This window comes from Ursus americanus, chromosome 5 (assembly GCF_024610735.1).
Source record: "Ursus americanus isolate L20-20 chromosome 5, mUrsAme1.1.p, whole genome shotgun sequence".
NCBI classification, from domain to species: domain Eukaryota; kingdom Metazoa; phylum Chordata; class Mammalia; order Carnivora; family Ursidae; genus Ursus; species Ursus americanus.
In genome coordinates, this window is record NC_142131.1 from 5,594,402 (window position 1) to 5,617,577 (window position 23,176).

General features: G+C 34.4%; 1 pseudogene; it reads right to left on the minus strand.

Moving 5' to 3' along the window:
* Positions 1–1,011: 1,011 nt before the first annotated feature.
* Positions 1,012–20,933, minus strand: LOC148110029 (COX assembly mitochondrial protein 2 homolog pseudogene; annotated as a pseudogene).
* Between the last annotated feature and the right edge of the window lie 2,243 nt (positions 20,934–23,176).

Sequence of the window (23,176 nt, forward strand, 5' to 3'; positions counted from 1 at the left end):
AAGTGAAATTAGTTAAGGGAGGTGCTTTGGATTGAATTGCCTTCCCTGAAATTCATATGTTGAAGTCCCAACCCCTAATACGACTATCTTCAAAGTGAGAATTTTTGGGTGGCAATTAAGAGTTGGGTCATAATCAGATGAGATTGGTGATCTTATAAGAAGAGGAAAAGAGAGAAATCTTTCTCTCACTCCACCATGAGAACACAGTGAGAAGACGGCTGTCTGAAAGCCAGGAAGAGAGCCTGCATCACAAACTGACCAGGTTGGCACCCTGTTATTGGACTGTTTGGACTCTAGGGCAGTAAAAAAATAAATTTTTGTTGTTTAAACCACGTGGTCTATGTTTTTTTTTTTTTAATTGCAATCCTACCAGACTAAGACAGAACATGTATTCATTCCAAAGACGTATCTATGCTCAGATGACAGGACAATTATTTACCATTTCATTTCGTTTCCTCACTGTTTCTGTAGTACTTCCAATGTTTTAGCAGCCATGGTGGTGACAGAACCACACAGAGGTTTTCTAAAGACTGTATTCAGTCTGCGTTTGCTCCCTGTGCTGCACTCATTTGTCAAGTATTTTAGAATTTAACCACAAATTTTGTGGTTAAAAACAAACAAGCAAACATGAAAGCTTTGTTTGAACTCTCAACAATGTCATTTAGAATCAAATCTAGTTACTTAAGGGAATATTAGGCATAACATATATAGATGCAAGAAATTTTTGTATTTTATTCTGCAGAATTTAAATCTAGTTATTCAAATTGTAACTCAAGTCCCAGAATGTCTATTTTCTTATGTCTGGGATCTGGAGGAGCCTCATATGTATATAGGAAAAAGGCAGGGATTCCTCTGAGCTAGCATTTGAGGAAAAAAGTTACTATTTACCAAATTTATACAATATAACTATATATAGATTTTTATTCTCCAGATTGAATTTTGGAGGTATCATAAAATTCATAATAAAGCCAACTATTACTTTTTTTTTTTCTCCTGAGGTATGCCTGTGATTTATTTTTCAGATTCCGATGCAGGATTAAAAAGTCTTTCAGGGGAACCTGGCTGACTCAGTCAGAATAGCATGCGATTCTGGATCTCAAGGTAGTGAGTTCAAGCCCCACTGTGGGCATGGAGTGTACTTAAAAAAAAAAGTTTATTTCACATGCATTTTCATGCTCCCTGCTCTTGGTCCTCTTTTCCATGCACTCATTCTTCAAGCATTTTCTCATCTCTGGATTAAGATCATTGCAATGACCAAAAAATTTCAGAATGCTGTGATTTTTGTGACATTCCTTAAGCAAGTTAATGAAGGCACTGCATTCTTCTATAGGCAAGTGGGGAGAAAAGTCAGGATGAATCTTTAGAAAAAGGTAATGGAGCAGAGCAGAGCAACCCCACTGTGGCCACACTGGAAGGGCTAAAGTGACAGTCACCAGAGAAGACTCCCCATCCAAAGGTCGGCGGCCTGGGCCCCACTCACAGTGGCAAAGGCTCTCTCCCTTCTACAGCCCAACTATTACTGTTTTTAAACAATCACAGATACTATAGCAAATGGAGAAAGAAAAAGAATGTAAAGTATACGATAAAAAAAGAAACTACCTGCTTTTAAATCACGACATAAAAAAATAAAATAATTCAAAAACAAAATCTAACCTTTTTAAGTTCTGTCACATTAGCCTTTATTTCCCATGTTTACACATATATTTATTCCTTATATATTTTAAGTACCTACTATATACCAGTCACCTTGTTAGACTTTGGGCATAAAAGGAATACAAAGATGGCATCCCTGTCTTTAGGATTTCTTATACAAAAATTGGACAATACTCTAAAATTCAGCAAACTGGAAATTTGGACTTAAGAGAGCCACACAGATATTGCTATGAAATTCATTCGGTTGCAGTATGCACATTTGAATTCTTTAAGTATATTGCCTGTTATGAAAGTCAGAAAGCAGATACTTCATTTAACTGAAAAAATAATATGTAATACATTACTGATGGCCCCAAAGTGAAAAGAACTTAAGACTGACTCATTAAGATTGTGCCTCCTAAAAACACAAATAAGGAAACTACACAACATAAATCATTAGAGCAGAACTTTCCAAAGTGACTACACTTTTCTGCCTCTAGAGATGACCTTTCCTGATGGATTCATTAATAGGTTTAAACACAGAGGGGAGCCAGAATGGGTGGAGAAACATAGCTGTTTATTCTCCTCTTCACCCCTCTCTCTCTTTCTTTTGTTTCTCCTGCAGATTACAGGTAAGATTTGTTTATATAAGTACACCACTGGAGACTACTTCATGATTTTATGTAGTTTTTATGTACGATCTATTTAGACTTCAGCCTTTGACTTATCTCCTCATTTTTGCTTCTCCGTTAGCTTTTCCAGCCAACTCACTGCCTACTGATCTTTAGCAGGCAATGCCTGGTTAGAATAGTTTTTATCATCAACGTTTTAATCTAATGAAGAATATATCTTCAAAAATGCATTCTGTTACATTGTGATAAAATAATCAACAATATCTAATATTCACTGATTAGGTATTTGTGACATACCTAATGCAGTACTAATGGATTTTTCTGTGAATATCCTGTTATTTCAGCCACATTTATCAGATCCAACACTCTGATGATTTAATCTATTATTGCTAAAATCAAGACTTACATATGACCTAGATTGAGGCAGATCCCAGTAAACCCTAGTTCCATAGTTTTTCTAAACTTCTTATCCCATCTAAATTTTGTATTCCATCTTATTAAAGACCCTCACCCTCCACAGTTTTAGGTTAGTTGCCATAATTCTTCCAATAGACACAGATAGAGTAAGTTATGAACTGTTCACTGAAGAGCATTACTTTTTTGTTGTCCTTGGTACATTTATGGGATTTGCTCTTCCACTATGTCATGGGGCAATTACTACAAGGATGGTATAGAGGTTCAGGACAGGCACTGAATTCTACTTCACAACTTCCTGTTTGTTTTGGTCAATTGGCTTATCTTTTGTAGAGCTGGATATTAAAAAGCATTTCATCTTTGTGAAGTTGGTACCAAAGAAAGAGTTTGGGAAATAGATGTCCTGGGTTCTGGTCTTCCCTTTGGTATTATCTTTTTGTTTTGGGGAAACTCAGTTCATCTCTCTGATTCCTCATCTGTAATCAATGCAACTAGACTATATTAATGATAGGCTGTACTTTCTTGACTCTTCTCCTGCTTCCCATTTTTCAAGAGCAGTTAGAATGAGCCAGCCCTCATAGTTCAGTTTAAGCTTTATAGCAAGTTAGAGAGATTCATTCAGCACTGTGTGGAAGTAGTCAGCTGGTATATCATTGTTCATTTTGCTCCCCAGTTGGTAAGGCATTGCAGTTTACAAATCCTTGAGGAATTTGCTAGAAATAACATTTTAGATATCAGATGTAAAATAAAAGATGTTAGAACTTCAAACATTCCTTATGGTCTGTCTTATGGTTGACTCTAGTATTTGGGTTGTCTTTCTCCATAAAAATTATTTAGAACTCTGTTTTCATTTTTACTCTTCAACTGTCTCATTAAAGTTGGCTAAAATCTCTTTATAAATGGTCACATAGTGGATCTTTGATGCTATTTAAACACCTTTATTTCACCCCCCCCCCCTTGCTTATATTCAGTATAGAGATAACTGGATTCTGGGAGAGAATTTATTCATGATTTTTAAAGACTACAATTTAATTCATTGTTTTTCTTCCCTCATATTAGGAAATTACAAAGAACAGACCACAGTGGACAGTTCTGGTTTCTTTGATATTCAAAATTTAAAATTGAGGTGACAAGAAAATGATTTTGTGTGTATATTTTAATGCTACTGCATAATTAATGCATCCTAGTGAAAAAGGAATATAAAACATGTACATTAGAATATTTAACTAATGCATTGTGGTAGAAACCAAGCTTCCAATAATTATTTTCTTTGTGAAAGAGAAAGAAAAGAAATCCAAGCATTACTACTATTGAATTATAAAACAACAAACTATCTCTTTCTGTGTGGCTTTCATCCATATAATTTACAGTGCAAATGCAATTTTTGGTATACAAATGCTTCTATATTGAGAGCAGTGTGGAAAATAGAATGCCTAGTTCCAATTTTCTTGCCAAACAAAGAAAACAAAATCCTTCCCCATCTTCTGTATTATGTGAGTGCCAATAACGCCTCTTTGATGGTAGCTTTGTGTTGTATTGTGTTTTTGCTTTTAATTAAGATATATTGGGTAAAATAGTCCTTCATTGTATTGTACAAAATACTAAAGCATGGGCTAATTACAGCCTTCAATGGGATTCAGTATAGACCTCAAGTTACTGTCTCATGCCCGTTTTTTTTAATGTTTAGTGAAGTATTCTGATGTTATATTTTCTCCTGGGGTTTTTTAGTTTCTCTTCATCCAAATGAAAAGCAACGATCCCTACCTAAAATGTTAGTTAAATGGCTACCTCACTTGTTATAAAGTTTTTATTTAAAAATATTCTTACATTTTGGATGCCAAAACTCAATTTTGCCCCATATGGCCCTTTTCACAACACTTGTTTTTAGAGGGCATAATTTTCACAGAAGGCAGAATTCAAAGTTAGCAGAAAGGAGGTTGGGAGCCAGACAAATATGGAAGAAATTTCACCCTCATCTTTATTTAAACCTGATTAACCTTTTTAATTTAGTCATTAAATTTTATTGAAAATGAACCAAATGCGGTCGTTAGTTGTGGAAAGAGAATGGAATCAATTTAGACATTAAAGGGCAAAATCTCTAGAACTTCTAGGTAAAGATAAAATGGTAGGTTGCTCATTGCAAACCGATTATAGGGGGGAAATATTATCTATATTGAAATTGAAATTTACTCAGATGTCAATCTATTTCAGAATTTGCCATAATGTGATAAAACTCCAATAATACCTAGTATGTATCTTTTCAAGGAACCGATTAAATATTTGTTAGTTGATTTGAAAAATAACTATGGCTTTGATTCCTGAGCATGGGGTATGATTAGGGTAGGGGTAAGGGTCAAAAGGACAATTTTATCTCCTCTTATATGATCCTAGTAAAATACCTTCATCCATAAGTGTGATGTAAACAGTGTGTTGCAATAAAAATGTCCAAAGACCCAAAGGAAACATTTTGTGTAAATTTTAAAAGAATGATATCAATAACTGTGAAAGGTTCTGTTTTATGTTCTTTCCCTGACCCTTTTTCTAGATGCCTGCAATTTCTTTCATCGTGAATTTTCTGCAAACATTATTAGTGTTCATACAAGTATCTAATCTTCTGTTGAACTGCATTGGATTAAAATGGAAATTGTAATTGTTGTAATTGTCATTTTCATTCTGCATGCTAAGTACAATGGAGTCTATTAAATTATTGCCTGAAAATGCATAATGTTTAATAATGTATTTTGAAAGTTGGTTTTGCCAACAACAGTAATAATGATACACAAATATAGGTATTAAGGAGTGCTTGCTATGTGTCCTTACTTGGATCATCTCATGAAACCCTTACAGCTACCCTGTGGTATCATATGGATAAGTGGGACTTCTTACTCTGTTCCAAGATGAGACTATGGCTTTTCGTACAATTTCACATTTAATATTTACATCAGCTCCCCTCTTCAAGGAAGTAGGGATTTTAAAAATGAGGAAACCGAAGGTTTGAAACTAGTATATGATGAAAAGGGTGTCAAATCCAGACAGCTTGCTTCCAGTGTCTGTGGTCTCAGTCAGTACGTAATACTGCCTTCCTATATGGATCATGCTTTACTTAAGACAGTGGCAGGCTGGTCTTTCAGTTCTTTTATCCTGGAGATTTTTGTGAAGTCAAGAGTGATATGTGAAAGCGCTCATATATCATTTGGCCAATCAACACGGAAGCACAATACTGCACCAGAGCTTTGGGTATACACAAGAGATATTTGTGTCATGGTCCTTGTGTAAGGCTCAGCTTTAAAATCAAAGTTACATCAAATCTTAGGATGCCTCTTCTTTTTACTTAAGTGAAAGATTATGGCCTCAATGTGGGCTACAAAATCCTGTACAATCTGGCTTTCTAGTCTCTCCCCAACCTCATCTCCTACTACTCTTCTTGGGTTCTATGGTGGTTCAAGCATATTAGTTAGTGTTTTATGTTTTATAATACACACATATGTTCTTCTGTTTGTATCAAATAAAATGTTAATAAAATGTTTTTATGGTTATCACTAGTATTTCTTCTGCACTAGCCATTTCTTTTTTATTTTTTTATTTTTTTAAATTTAAATTGCATTAACCATTTCTGTTCTGATATACAAAGCCAACAGATGTTAGCTTTTCTCCAGTGTAAGACTGTGCCACACACATAACATCCACTGCTCATGTAACAAGTGCCCTCCTTAATCCCGTCACCCATTCAGCTCATCCCCCCCACCTCACTCCATCAACATTGTTTGTTCTCTCTCCTTAAGTCTCTTCTCTTCTTATAGGACACCAGTCTTATAGGAATAGGGCCCATCCTAATTAAGTATGACCTCATCTTAATTTGCTTACATGTGCAAAGACCGTATTGCCAAAGATGGTCACTCTCTCAGGTTCCAGGGGTTGGGACATAAATATATCTTTTTAAGGGCCACAATTCAAGCAGTAACACCACTCTACTATGGGAAAGCCATTTACACTCTGGATGCTTTCTGGTTGCTGCTATAAGAGTTTCTCTTTTTGCTGTAAATACTGAGCAGTACTTTTTCCTTTTCCCTGGACATTTATAGTTGAGCCATATCATGTCATGTACATGTAACTTAACATCACATGCCAGTAAGATATAGGTAGTGCTCTGTCACTTGGAAAGACAATTGATAACATATTATATTTTAATATAATGTGGATCTGAATTTTCTATAGGTAACATTTCAAAGAAAAATAACAAGTATTGCTTTGAAGATTCATGAATTCAGATCCTTGGTGGGCATCTGGGCATTACCTCTTTTTGTTTTTTCTTTCTCTTTGAAACTACTAGAAATAAACTATTGTTATTAGTATTTAGAAAATTTTTACCATTATAATTCTTACATTAGAATTGTTTTGGAACCTGGGGCTTCAGAGACGTTGAGGGAATTAACCTTCTTCCATTCACTCAAGCTTTTCATCCTAAATTTACCTTACTTTCTGTAATACCCTCTAACTCAATCATATGAAGTTTTTCTTATGTATGTTCCAGTATACATAATATGCAGTTAAATATATATGAAATTTGTGTCTGTCTACTTGCTCCCTTTGGGTCACTTAGATTTAGATCCTTATCTACTGGGAGGGCTCACTCCTGGTGGTCCTTGATAGATCATTCCACTGGTGCTACCTTGGCTATTATTTCTATTCATCATGCAATAAGATTGTGTTTATTATTGCTTGACATCATTTCTGGCTATCACTTAGATTCAGTTTTCTCATTTCTTTAGAAATAAGACATACTATACTTGACCCTTAACTTGCAGAGAAAAGAGTTATGTTGTCCTTAACGGGCATTTAGCTTGGGGATGATGGACTGGTTTTCTACAGTTACAGCTAATCCTGTTGTCCTGCATTAGTGTTTGGAAGAAGGGAAAATAGCACCCAGGGAGAACACCCTCATACCTGAGAAGACTGCCAGACTATTTTGTAACTCAGAGAGCCCTCTGGAGGCTCTTAGACAAATATTCAAATCAAGCATTAATAAAGAAACAAGTCTTCCCCTGCCTAAATGACAGAAGGGCATACTGTGATTGCTGTATTTTTGCAATTTTTTTTTTTTGAGGAGGGGAAGTGCTATAATAAAATAGCACAACTGGGTAATAACCATCATGTTTCATAGTGGAAACATGAGTCAGACATACCTGGGGACCAGTTCTATCTTGTTACTAAATAGGTAGTATTGTTGACCAAGACAGACCAGGAGGAATTCACCAGATCTCTTTACCTCAAAAATATCAATATCTATATGAACAAAATTTTAGTGGGGGGAGTTTGTTTACTCATCAACATCTGTAAGTCTAATAGTGTTTGTTTTTTATACCAGATTAAAAATCACACTGAGGCCAAACAGTTAATTACAGATGTACATCTTTCATTACAATTTCTTTTGTTAAGTTGTTTATCATCATCCAAGTAATCATCTCCATTTACTAAAACTATTCTTTGGAAAACATTTTTATTTATTTTATTTTAATGTTTTTTAAAGATTTTATTTATTTATTTGACAGACAGAGTCACATCCAGCGAGAGACGGAACACAGACAGGGGGAGTGGGAGAGGAAGAAGCAGGCTCCCAGTGGAGGAGCCTGATATGGGGCTCCATCCCAGGACTCTGGTATCACGCCCTGAGCTGAAGGCAGATGCTTAATGACTGAGCCACCCAGGTGCCCCAAGGAAAACATTTTTAAACAAAAAGTTGTGCAGTGCCTGAATAATGGAGACCACCCTTATTCTTTGATGTATTAGAGGCCTGTCTAAATTGAACATTGTCAATGTATAATCTTGTCACCAGAAAACCTAAAGACTTTTTTTTTTTTAAAGATTTTATTTATTTATTCGACAGAGATAGAGACAGCCAGCGAGAGAGGGAACACAAGCAGGGGGAGTGGGAGAGGAAGAAGCGGGCTCATCGCGGAGGAGCCTGATGTGGGGCTCGATCCCATAACGCAGGGATCACGCCCTGAGCCAAAGGCAGACGCTTAACGTCTGTGCCACCCAGGCGCCCCCCTAAAGACTTTTATATCACTCATTGATTGGATTTGTTATACTGTGGATTTTTTTTTTTGATGTTTATAATACAGTAACCAACTTAACCTGAAAAATGTTACAATCATCTTTCTTCTTAAAACACATAGCAAATTTAAGCAGGTTTTGATAATAAAAACAAAAAAAAAATGAAAAAACAATTTGCTTTCATAGTAAATTCTCTTCTTTCTTTTAAGAGAGTTATATCACAAGAAGGAAGAATTACTGGAGACAAAGGAATACTAGAAAGGAATAAGAATAGAGAAAGGCACACCATCATTTATAATTGCTAGCACTTGCATAATTGCAAAAGAGAATGTCTATAAATAAACCCATTTTTGGGTGCAAAGCAAGAAAGCTTTTCTGTATAGAATTAAATTTAAATTGGAGGAAAACATTTTGTTGAATCAGAATTTAGTTAATGCTTTTTTCCTCAGAAATCAGAGTTTAATCTCAGGGGTATGCTTCATGAATGTTAAAGAATGTTACTTCTCCTGGGTCTTTTAATCCTTTTAAATTCAATTTTTGTGACTTCTGGCACGTGACATCTTTAATTCGGTTTTTTTTTTCTCCTTTTAACCTCTAACAACATTCTTCCACATATGGCAAACTGGTTTTTGCCCAAGTTAGTAAACTGAAGGGCAAGAAGAGTACTCCCTCCACAGTCCCCGTACCGTGCAGTAGCTGCCCACTTACATCTGCCGGACTCTCCTCCAGCCACCTGCAACCCAACGCCTTCAGGGCATGGTGTGATGAAAGATACCAAAGTGGTTCTTATAATATGTAAATACACCACAAATAAACTTGCTTCTCCCCATTTTACCCATTGTAAATAAATACATATATATATATGTATTTATATACATATATATGTATACATATATATAATATCTGGAGTGTTCTCCTCTTTCAGGACTTTATGAAAACATCAAAGGCTGCATTGAGAACAACTAAAACCCACACTATTGAAGGAGACCTACATGAATTTGATAGTACATATGGATGTATAGATTATATATAGATATGTAGGTATATCTACACACATGCACACACACACACATACACACACACACACACACCTGTATGTTCTGAAAAAAGGAATTGGTGACAGATTCTAAATGTAGTGAACACTGCCCTGCATCAGAGGGTGTGGTAAGTGAGACAGTAGGTTACCACTGGGGTTATCCCACTGTACTCTGGGCTTTATTCCTGGCAGCATAGCTTCTAATCTAATTCTCTTGCCTTTCCAAGAATTCATGAGCTACTTAACAATCATTGTAAAAATTCCCCTTTTGCTTAAAGGTAGCTACAGTGACTTCCTAAGTTTATGCTAACAATAAATGCTTTGTTTATACAACATATTTTTAGCATTTTTATAACTTGAATAATCAGAAGGTTTACTTCATTTAAAATGTGTCCATTTAAACACTGAAAACATTTTGAGCTGGAAGCTTTGGATCGTCTTTGTATCATATCCTCTTGTAACCCTAACTGCAGAAGCATAATTATTTAGTGTATTTTTAAACAACTGCATGGGAATAAATGTACCTTATTTAATTCAGACTTTGATTTTTATTTTGGACCTTTGACTTTCAGAGCCACGTGACTGAATGCATTTTGGCCAACTAGGAGAGTCCTTTTTGTGTTCATAGGCATATTTGATTGCTCTGCTCCCCTTGCATTTGTGTGCTAGGTTTCACATTGCAAATGTCAATATTACCCCTGCCTCAGTGATAGAAGGGTTTAAAGTTTCATGTGGCAAAGTAAGTTGTCATCTTCTTATCATCTGAAAGTGGCACTTGCTGTGGGCTATAAAACAAATAAATAAATAAACTTTTCATCAAATAATATTAAATATTTTCTTTTGTCATCTATTTACCCCTATTCCCATTGCAGCCAGCTCAGTTCTTATTTAATGCTTCATGCATATTATTTTGTAGGTTTCCTAATTAAGTGACTTCATGAGAAATTATTCATTCACATATAATACAAAATATACTAATTATTTAACCCTTCTCTTTATTTCATTTGTAAGAAGCAGCAACCTTTTAAAACATGTCCTATCTATCTATCTATCTATCTATCTATCTATCTATCTATCTATCTATCTCCCTTTAGGCATAGAGATAGCTGCAGGCACTAAGGAACACAGACTAAATTATTGTCAGAAAGTCTAATGTACTCTTTTAATCTGTTTATTCTCTATTTGTAGAATTATTAACATAGGACAAAAGTAAATAAGGAGAAAGCCATTTTGAAGAAAAATAGTATTGTAAAATATTCCAGTCATTGATTGTTTTTCCCAAACAGTACCTATCTTGATGCCCAGTACATAATAACCACTGCTTAGATGCTTCATAAGTAGATATACAAAAATTAATTCATTTTCTAAAATTCTATCTTTCAATCTTCTGAAGAGCCTACTTCTTACAATAGGATTTAGAGTGATAGAAAGATTACTCATGTACAGTTAAATGCTCTTGGTTTGACAAGGAATAATTCCTTACAGAATGCCTTGCAAATAGTATATCTGGATATAAAATATCACCACATGTCATTTCATCAACAGCATCCTTACCTAAAAAAATGATTATTACACACGTATCTATACAAAGCTTAGTACTAAATATCAGGGTTCCAAAGGCAAGATCTCTGGGGTCCTTATCCTAGAGCTAGTTCCAGGCTAATGACACAGATCTCAATAAATGCCAGGAAGAAACTAAAACTAGAATTCCATGGGATGAAATGAATCCTGACCTGATTTAAGAAGAAAAGGCAGATTTTAGCTGAGCATGGAGAAAAATGAAGGGCATTCTAAAAAGACATAAAGTGTGAGCAAATACTAAAATCAGGGCACACATAAGACTATTTTCAGGGATAATACATTAAACAGTTTTCCTTGAATAAACTGTTTGATTAGGGAAATGGTAAGAAGTAGGTAAATTTAGACCAATGTAAAGAATTTAGATTTAGTCCTGGAGGCAGATGGGAATCATTGACTATTTTGATTGCATAATATAATATTTTATGTATTACTTTTTTAAGCATGAACCTCTTCCTCAAATAACTGAAGTACTTTGCTTCTATGATTAGAGTTTGGAAAAGGCTCATCCTCGTCTGCCTTTACATTATGTTCTCCAGTTATCATTCACTTAACCTTTTAATTTGTTTTTTAAAGGAAGTATCTCTATACTTTATATTATTCATCCTTACCCAACTCTAGACTTCATAGCAATTCTGATTTGCTTGGTAAAGAACAAAGAGATAATGAGTATCTCTTTTCTACACATAGAAGAATGACAAATTAAAATTGGCACATGTGAGCTTATAAAGAGCTCACAAAGTAAATGTGAGCTTACAAATAATTACATTATTTAACACATTGTTTCACTATAATGAGACTTTTCTTTCTCAGAGACTGAATGCATCTTTTGATAGCATACAGAAAGGACAAAGAAACAGAAGCAACCAGAAGTATGAAGTTTGATCTTTGGCTCTTCCAGCCTAGCTGTGACCACTCATCAAAATTTCATGTGCAGTCTCCAAAGTCATTTGGAGTTCACCAAATCAAATTACCTCTCATATTACCTTTTTACCTATCCTAACATTTTGTTCTTCCTGCAAATATGGCATGATCAAATTTCCTATTGTTATACGTGTCTCGAGAGACACATGTATTATATCTGATCCCTTCATCAATTGGTACAAACTAACATAATAAATGGCAGGTCCTTCTTTACGATCATGGGATATGTTGCTATTAGACAGAATGTCTTCTTTTTATCCAGACCTCAAGTAAACTGTAGTTCTTTTAAAAATTAATAAATTGAAATATTCTTTCCTTTTCTTTTACACCATTGGTCTAAAAGCCACTGCCTGTGCATTTTCTTCTTCTTACCCTGAAAATTGCAATAACGTTCTAAAATATTTCACTAAAAAATGGTAATTCCATCAAATAAAGTAACTATCAGAGTTTACCAGACTTTTTTCATCCAAAGTGACTAATCTTTAATGAACACAGGACCACTAAGCATTGTTCTGAGAATTTCAGTATGCTGAATATAACAATGACACTTTCTAGTGTCTCCCGTAGTTACTATATGTAATCCCATTTAAAAAATTCATTAATTCTTTTAGTGTTATTCAATGTTTACCTTGCTTGAAGCATTCTTGAGTTGTGGGTCATGGATATGTCCTACTGTTTTTGATTTCAGAGCTAGCAATCCAATAGTCTCTATTATTTTGACTCCTTTTGACCCAGGAAGTCTGCACTATTTTTTAAGAACATCTATGTTCATGCTGAGCTCTATTTTGACATCTATTTTAGAACTGCATTAATAATTGAGAAATCTGACTACCTTGTTTTCCTATTTGTAACTCATCTTTACCTTTAGTTACTTTACATCTACTACTACTACATATGAAATAATCTATCCAGTAAGGAAACAAACAGCTAACATATCACAGTGTAATCCCAAAATGCCCTTTGGTGATTACATAAAAACAACTCTGAGATAATAATAACAAAAAATAATGAGTTAACATGTATTGAAAGATTACGATGTTACAGACACTGTTAAGCACTTTATAAGCACTGTCTCCTTTAATTTTCAAAACAACCTTACGGTATTAACTGTAACTGTCCCCATTTTCTGATGAAGGAACTTAAACACAGAAGCTATTACAGTGGGAACCTGGGTAGCTCAGTTGGTTAAGTGTCTGCCTTTGCTAAGGTCATGATCCCGGGGTCCTGGGGGTCCTGGGATTGAGCCCCACACTGGGTTCCCTGCTCAGCAGGGAGCCTGCTTCTCCCTTTCCCTCTGCTCACCCCCCTGCTTGTGCTCTGTCAAATAAATAAATAAAATCTTAAAAAAAATAAAGAAGAAGCAGCTAGTATGATCGAGTGTGAAAATAATTCCAAGCTGACTTCAAAAAATGTTATTTACCAATTAATAATGTAAACATTTTATTAGCCAATTAACTTTAATATTAGCCAATAAAAATAACCAATTAATCATATTAAGTTATATGGTTTGAGAAAAATAGTTTTCTATTAATTCTGTTGTGATCCTAGGTAACAAACACTTCCCATTCTCTGGCAAAAAAGAAAAACGTTTCATCTGGTGCTCCTGTAGAATTTATAGTTCCTTAAGTGGAAAATCTCTGACCTAGACTGGATGTTCACTAAGGTCACTGATAACAAATGGGCCTGTCACACTGGGGTTGAGGAAGTAGGAAGTTTGTGTCTAGGAGAACATGGAATAGCAGGAGACAGCAAATAACAGGCACAGAAAAAGACACATGCTGGTTTGGTCCCTTCTCCTTGCTGCACAAAATTACTTTATGTGTTGGTGACAGTGGCCTTTGCCATTTAGCCTGGGAAGAAAGGAGCAACACAGAGATCGTACTTATTACCTCTGTACTTCTTCCACATATATTTCAGACCTGCCCTCCTACCTAAACCAAGCCACCATCATAATTCTTCACAGTAGTCCGTTCTTCTTAACATGATTTTACATGAAATAATTTGAACTTCCTCAATAATTAAAATTAACAATAACATTTTTATGGATTCCTTGAAAATATTTTCTAGGTCTCAGGAAGGGGAAATTACATACTAAAAACTGAATAATGAAGGAAGTTCACATAGACAGAGAGATGACCTCTAAGATAACCAAGTATCACATGATAATAAGTTAAAAAGTGTTTACATTAGAGATGAAAATAATCTAAGTAGGCTGGTTTATATTTTAAATAGGAAAATCAGTTATCCATTTAGTTATTGTAAGCTTGTCTTCATTGTTTTAGCTTTATTTGGTGTTAAAATATTTCAGAATTCGAGAGGAGTATTTTAAGGATTGTGTTAAGGTGTGAAAAACCTATGGACTCTGAGAAACAAACTGAGGGCTTCAGAGGGGTGGGGGTGGGGGAATGGGATAGGCTGGTGATGGGTAGTAAGGAGGGCATGTATTGCATAGTGCACTGGGTGTTACACGCAAGTAATGAATCATCGAACTTTACATCAAAAACCAGGGATGTACTGTATGGTGACTAACATAATATAATAAAAAAATATTTTAAAAAAGGTGTGAAAAACCTAATAGAAGGTCACAAGTTCTCATATAGTATTATACAATATTTATAATGGAGAGGGAGGAGATGTTTTCATGGGATATTAATTAAGAACAGAATATATGATTCAAATTAAGAACAATATATTATACATTTAAGATTTAATTACCCAAGCTTTTTTTAAGTTAGTCACTATTTATTCCAAATTTTAAAATGTGTGAATGTGTGAATATGTCCAAGAGATACAAAACTGAAACGGACCATTTTAACACACAAAATTATTCAAGGACATATAAATTCTTAGTTTAGGCTCTAGTGAATATTTTTCTTTAAAATATTTATGATTTTATAAAAAGATTAATTATCATAGTCTGATCTTGAGCTAAAACTTACTCAACAAAAAATGAATTGTTAGTTGCTTGACATGCCACGGGAGACCATATAATACTGGAAAACGCATTTATGGTAAGTGAATGACATAAAATACATAAAGTGGTCAGCATGTGAGGAGACATGAGAAGACAGAATAAAAATATATTTACCATTGACTAATAAATGTAAAAAGTGTAACTGAATGAAAAAGGAAAGAAGAAAGCTATCTAGTGTGAGACTTGTTTAGTAAATGATTTAAAATAATACAGAGACACAGAGAAAGAGAAATGATCCCATTATTACTTGGAAGGGAATGTAAAGAGCCCCACATCACAGAGCTGGGATGAAATGAGCTCTCTTGGAGTGGCTGTCCAGAATGATGCTGGGGCTCCTGGTCAGCCTTGGCATCTCATTATCCAAGAGCCATGTGCACATATAAGAACCCCTGAGAAGATCAATGGATAAGATTGATAAGAGTATGAGAAAGAGGATGGAAGAAAATATTTATAAAGCAAGATTAAAGGTGCTAAAGATTTTTTGTAAGTTCTAAAGAACAACAAAGTAAGAAAATGATAATAGTGTACAAATAACAAGTGGAGAGAGTAACTAACTGAACACATTTAAAGGAAATAATGAGATGAAATTAAATTTAAGGTGAATAGTGTATGTATGGGAAAATTCCTTTGTGTGAAATACGTAAGAGTCAAATTATATAACCTTAAGAGAAAAACTAATTCTGTTTCCCATGGATTCACATTCTAGGAGACAACCTGGGATGAACACCAGAGAGTCCAGGTCCAGAAGCACAGGTGCATAAGTCTTATGCAGCTTTGTGCTAAATTGTAGCAGCTGTTTGAATGAACTGAATCTGCCAGGTCACTGCTAATAACCAGGGCAGACAGGCAAAAGCATGTTCAGAATTTCTGGTAAGGTCAGCCGCATAGAAGCAGAGCTCACAAAAAGTAAAAAAAAAACGGACTGAACCACAGTGAAGTAGAGGCTGAAAACCCAGGAAAGAGAGAATCCAGGGGAAATGTATACTGTTGGATACATGGAATATATGTTCTATCAGAACTGGGTGGATTCCAAAAAGGTACACGTTGCCACTGAATTGGATTTTTCCATGTTCAGGGAAGAGGAGATTTGGAGGAGGAAAACACTTCATATAAAAAAATCCTACAAGAAGGTTAGAACGCTCAAAAGCAAATAGCAGATAGGAAGTAGCACAAATGTGGGAAGATCTTAACTCATAGTGAAGAGAGAAAAATAAAAGCAGAAATTAGGATGAAAATTGGCAAGTGACACTTTGTCTCAGTATAAAAGAAGCCAAAAGCAGTAGCTGGGATTATGGCACACAGGAGAATGCATGCTCCACTTGAAGAGGAAACTATTTAAATCCACTAGAATATTGCCATCTGGAATGTAGCCTCATCTTCTGATTTTCAAGAGAAGTTGAAAGTAAGAGTTTTAAAACTGAACAACTAATTAAAGAAGAAAACTAACCAAGTGGGCTGACTATGTAAGTCTAAAGAAATGTCATTTAGATTTGGGTCCTCTACTGTCTTCTAGTATATATTACGATATATTATTATATAGGTTTTTAAGATAAGTAAAACCACTTCTTAATGAATCCAGTCCACCTCTGATAATTTCATCTCTTAAAGGAGAAAACCAAGGGGCACAGAAAACTCATTCTCAGCATTCTCCTCTTACCTTGAGAAAATTTTCAAGGATAACGGAGGTCTGAATTAAAAATAAGAAATTTGTAATTTATTCCTAAAACAATCCATTATTCTTCTGATGTACAGTCAGCCTCATTGGTCCCTCTTCTTTACTTGGGCCAATAATCGAGAAAGGTACAGTTTAAGATGGCACAGTAACCTCATGATTTAGACAGACCTTCCTTAAAAACACAATACATTGTTGGATAAATCATAGATAAAAGCATAAAAATTGGAAAGTAACCAACCAAGTAGTTCCTATTTTTGGACAAAATATCTACACCAAATCCTTCCTCAATTCTACACAGAAAATCTAATATTTTAAGAAAATTTAGCAAGGTTGTTGAACACGAGAGTTAACATATAAATCAACAGCATTTGTATACAAAACTAATAACCCATTTAAAATATAATAAAAAATACTCCATATTAACAAAAATAAACTGTAAGATATGTAGAAATAAACCTAAAAATGATGCAACCAACTGTTAGAAACTAGTTAAGAATATATAAGGAGATCTAAATATAAAAAATTATAAAGGAAGGTCAATCAATAGCTTGAAAATATACATTCTTCTCCAAATAAATCTATAATCTAAAGAGCACTTTAGAACCTTTCAAATTGATCCTAAAAGCTCTCAGGGAAGCAAAAAACAAAAAAGACAATTTTGAGGAGCAGTGTATGAAAGATAATTCTTATTAGATATGAAGATTCATTTGCAGCCTTAGTAATTAATATAGTGTGAGCTGACAGAGACAGGGGTTGATAAATAGATCAATAGAATAGAGAAAAAATTTGCACTTATATTGAATTAATATATTACAGAGGTAGTATTGTAAATGACTAAAAATGATGGACTAGTTAGTAAGTGCTGGTGAAAAATTATTCATATAAGAAGAACATAAATTTAAATCTCTTTCTTAAACAACAAAAAGACAAAATGGTGGAGTAAAGGTAAATGTCAAACGCAAATCCGTAAAACTTTGAGAAGAAAATATATCACTGAGACATTAGTTTAGGAATAGATTTCTTAGAAAAGAAACCAAAACCCTCCAGACATAGGAATATTTATTGAAATTAAACATTTATGTTAAAAAAATAAACAAAGGAGAAAGATAAACTTCACAGTAGAAGAAAATCAGGAGGTATTTGGAGAATATACAAATGCCAGCAAATCAATAAAAAAACATAGTATCCAGGGGCGCCTGGGTGGCTCGCTCAGTCAAGCCTCTAACTCTTGGTTTCGGTTCCAGTCTGGATCTCAGGGTCGTGGGATCAAGCCCCACATTGGGCTCAGAGGGGGAGTCTGCTTGAGATTTTCTCTATCCCTCTCCCTCTGCCCCGCCCATTGCTAGTGTGCACAGGCTCTCTCTCTCTTTCTCTCTCTTTCAAATAAATGAATCTTAAAAACCCACAGTGTAGCCAATCAGAAAAAAAAAATGACAAGAGATATGCAGAGAGTATTCACAGAAAAGGAAATCAGAATGGTTAATAAAACAAGGAAAATGCCAAATATATTAGTAAGCATGAAATTACAAATTAATGCCACAGTAAAATAATTATTTCACATCCATCAGAATGGAAATGGTCTGGTGAAAACAATCTTGATCAGGAGTAGGTATTTGAGACATTCATACATTCTGAAGAGTACTAAGAAATAGAGGATCGTTTTTGGCAATTTCAAGTAAAGATGAATATTAACATAATTTATGACCGCGATATATTCTCTAAAGAAACTCACACGTGGCTATATTTATGAATATATTAAATCTCAAAAACGGTATTTTGAGCAAAAAAGGGGCAAACTAAAAACTGACATATTCACTAAGACCATTTCCATGAAGTTTAAAACATAACATTTTGAAAGACTGATGGATGTATACATATAATCAAAAACAAGTGAGCATGGTAAATGCTAATATTAATTAATTCTTCCTGGAGCAGAAATTGGAAAGGTTTACACAACATTCTTTGACGGTAGTTGCACTTTTTCTGCCTTTGAAAAAATGATGTAAATGAATATGAAATCATGTTAAGATTTTTCTAAAGGTGGTTTGTGAGTACGTGGCTAAAATAAACACTGGCTCTTCATTAACTTCCTATTTTTATATGAACATTTGAAATTTAAAAAAAAAATACTAAATAAACCATCAATTATGACCATATCCCACAGAATGACAAAAAAAGGAGGAAGATACACACACACCCAGAAAAAAGGGAATTCTCTAATACTTTTGCTGAGAAGAAATATATAAGAATATCCTTATCTCCTAGTTTTTCTTCCCTTCCCTCTTTTTCACTTTGTATTTTAGAGAGATGGTAAAAGAAGAAAATAAAAAATGTAAGTGTCTAAATCTATATATCTCCCTCTAAGCACTATTTTAACTCCATACAGTAAGTTTTTATAATATTTTGTTATATTATCATCCATTTTGAAATACTTTCTAACTTGCCTTCCGATCTTTTCCTCCCTCCCTCCTCCTTTCCTCTTTCTTTTCTCTTTCTCTCATATATGGGGTTTTTAGAAAAAAAATTCTTATTAATTTCTAATTCAATTTTTTGTAGTCAGACAACATATTCAGTTTTATTTCTGTCCTTTGGTATTAACTGAGACTTGTTTTATAGACCAGTGTGAGGTATATATCCCATTGAATGCTCTACTTGCACTTGAAAAGAAAGCATATTTTGTATTTGTTGGATGCCATCTTCTTTAAATGTAAATTACAAGTTGGTCGATAGCGTTGCTCAAACCCTCTTTGTCTTTACTAACGTTTTCTGTCTCTTATTCTACCAAATACTGAAAGAGGGATATCAATATGTTTATGGATTTGTCTATTTCTTCCTTTAGTATTGAACTTTTTTGCAGTTTGTATTCCAAAGTTCTGTATTATATTGCATCTTCTAGATAAATGAAAACAGAATTTTCTCAAATACTAGGGGAATGCAATTTAGAATTTTCATGTCTTCTTAGTGAATTGATATTTTTACCATTAGGAAATATTTCACTTTATTGTCTTTGTTTTGAGGATTTTTTTGAGAATGATCTCATGCCATTTTTATTGAGTTTAGGGTTTTCATGATATATCTTCTTTTTTAAAAAATTCTATTTTATTAAACTGGAATACTGAAACTGACTTTGCTTTTCATACATTTTGGTTGTGCCTTACCTTTGCAATACAATTTGATCTGGGTTACTTATGTACCCTCAGTGAGGATATAAAAAATATGTCCCCTGGCTGTCTGAAAAAAGAAGATATTCTGTTCAAGAAAGAGTTTTCTTCACAATCTGCCAAAAGGTTAGGATATTCTCCTCCTTAGGCTGGGCTCCTGGGTTTATGATCCTCCCACCAGGTACCTCCCCACTCTGCAATAGCAGCCTCCCCACCCATGATGTCTATTCCTGGGTGGGCTGCCCACCACTCCACATACAGCTCGGCTGGTTTGTCAGACACCACTGGGAGTACCAACTTCATGAGGACTAGACAAATCATGTGGAAAAATCTCAATGTTTCAGTTTGATTTGACAATCTTTCATATACAGCATAAATGCCAACCATTCTCCCCGCTTCCCTCTTGATTAAAACCTTTAATGTAAAACTAAAGATAGTTCTTACACCATCTATATTTTGGGAAAACTGAAGGAAAATGTTTCTATGGGCCTCACCCCAGCCTTCCTTATCCTTTTGGCCTGTGAGCAGTCTTCTCTCTCCTGAAAGCTGTGCCTCCTTCAACTTGATCAGAGTATTCTGGAATCTACTGTCTCCTTGGCTTGTTTGCTTTGTTTAAATATGATTTTTATTTTAGAATAGAGTTAGATGTACAAATTAAGAAGACAGTATAGAGAGCTACCATATAACCCTTATCCAGTTTCTCCCATTGTCCTCTTTTAGTAGTATGGTACATTTATCATAATTATTACTAACTTACGTCCACACTTTTTTCAATTTTCAAAACGTTTTTCCTTAATATCCCTTTTCTGTTCTTGAATTCCAGCCAGGAAACCATATTGCATTTAGTGGTCATGTCCCCTTAGGCTCCTCTTGGTTGCTGACAGTTTCTCAGACTTTTCTTGTTTTGATGACCTTGATGATTCTGAGATTACTGGTCAGATATTTTGTAGACTATCCCTCAGCTGGGATTTGTCTGAAGTTTTTCTCATAATTAGGCTGTGGTTTTAGGTTTTCAGCAGGAAAACTGCAGATGAAATGTGTCATTTGTATTACATTATATCAAAAGTACATGCGAACAACAGAACTTATTACTATTGATTTTGGCCTTTATCACCTGCATGACGTGGTATTGTCAGGTTTCTCCACTTACAGAGTTCCTCTTTTTCTCCACTCTTCTTCATGCTTTCCATCTGTGCTTTTTGGAGGTAAGTCATTATGTCCAGCCCAAACTTAAGAGCATTCACACCTCCTATAAGGTACAGTACCTACATAAATTATTTGGAATTTCCTGGATGGAAGAGTTATCTCTTTTCTCTTATTTAAGCATTTATTCAATCATTCATTTATATCAGTATGGACTCCTGGATATTTATTTTATACTACTTTAATCCTCCACACATAATCTAGCGATTAGTCAAAATTACCATTTAAATGTTCCACCCAGTATATTATAGCTCTAGCATTTCTATCCAGGTAAGCAGATCTTGACTGTGTCTCCCTAGATGCTCTTGACTCTCCATATTTTGGGATTGGTTTGCCCTGCAATCTCACTGTTCTGAGGAGTCTAAGAAAAATAACTGATTTTCAGTTTATCCAGCTTTTTCTAGTAAGAATGGAAGTGACAGTTTGTGAGCTCTTTCTTTTTCGGAACTAAAAGTGCAAGTTGGTATATTAGTCTGTCTTTATATTTAAAGTGTGCTGGGTCTTGTTTTTTAATCAGTATGAGAATCTCTGACTTGTGTTTAGTCCATCACATTAAATATAATTATCACTATTGTTGGGCTCAATTCTCTGCCATGCTGTGTGTTTTATATTTCTCCCACATGTTCTGTGCTTCCTTTCTTGACTTTTTTCATGTGAAGTTATTATTTTCTTAGTATTCAATTTTATCTCCTCTATAGACTGTTTAGTTTTTCCACTTTGTGTTATCAGTGTTTCACTAGTGATATAGTTTTAAGCTTCCCTTCAAAAAATATTACACTATTTCACAATGGAAGGACTTTACAACGGTACAACCCTTCATTTGTTACATATCTTATGAACTCCACAATACATCATTATCAAGTATTATTTTTAATTTATAATAGTTTATAGTCTTTTAAGGAAATTTAAGTATCTTTATATATATAATATCACATATACATGTGTATTACATGTATGCATATATTCCTATATATTTACTCTTTCTGCTGATCTTCATTCCTTTCTTAAGAGATATCCAGGATTTCATTTACTATCATTTCCCTTTAGGCTGAAGAACTTGTAATAGTGCAGGTTTCCTGGGGACAAGTTCTTCTATATTTTGTCAGCTTAAAAATGTCTTTCTTTCACCTTTATTTGGGGAGATATTTTCACCAAGTATAGATTCCTATGTTCATATTTTATTTTCTTTCACCCCTGTGAAGATATTATTGTATTATCTTCTAGCCTCCTGAAGTTTCTGCTGAGAAGGCCCCCTTCTGCTATATTTGATGTGTCTTTTTTTCTCTGCTCTTAAGATTTGCATATTACCTTTTGTTTTTAGCAGTTTGATGTGCCTCATAATTTTTAAATTTATTTATCCAAGTTGAGATGTCTGATGAGATTCTTCGATTTGTGGGTTTTCTTTCAACTAATTTTTAAAAGTCAGCAACCATTTATCCTGACATATTTCCTCTAATCCATCTTCTCTCTCTTCTCCTTTCAGGTTTGAAATTATGTAGACCATTTGATATTTTCTCACATATCATAGAATCTATTCTCTCTTGTTTTTGTTTTAATTCTTTTTTCCCCTAGTTTGAATATATTCTATTGATCAGTATCCAAGGGTATTGATTCATTATTCTGCTGGGCTCAATCTGTTGTTAAATCCAACAGAAGAATTCATTTTCGATCACTGATTTCAATTCCATTTTGTCCTTTGTATATTCTCAATATTTTGCCATGGATGCTGTCCACCATTTCCAACAGATACTAGCTAGAGTGTGAATGTTTATATCCCCCTGAAATTCTTGAAACTGATGTCAATATAAAGGAATTTGGAGGTGTAGCCTTTGGAGAGAGATAGATCTTGAGAGTGGAGACCTTATGAATGTGATTAGTGCTGTTATAAAAGAA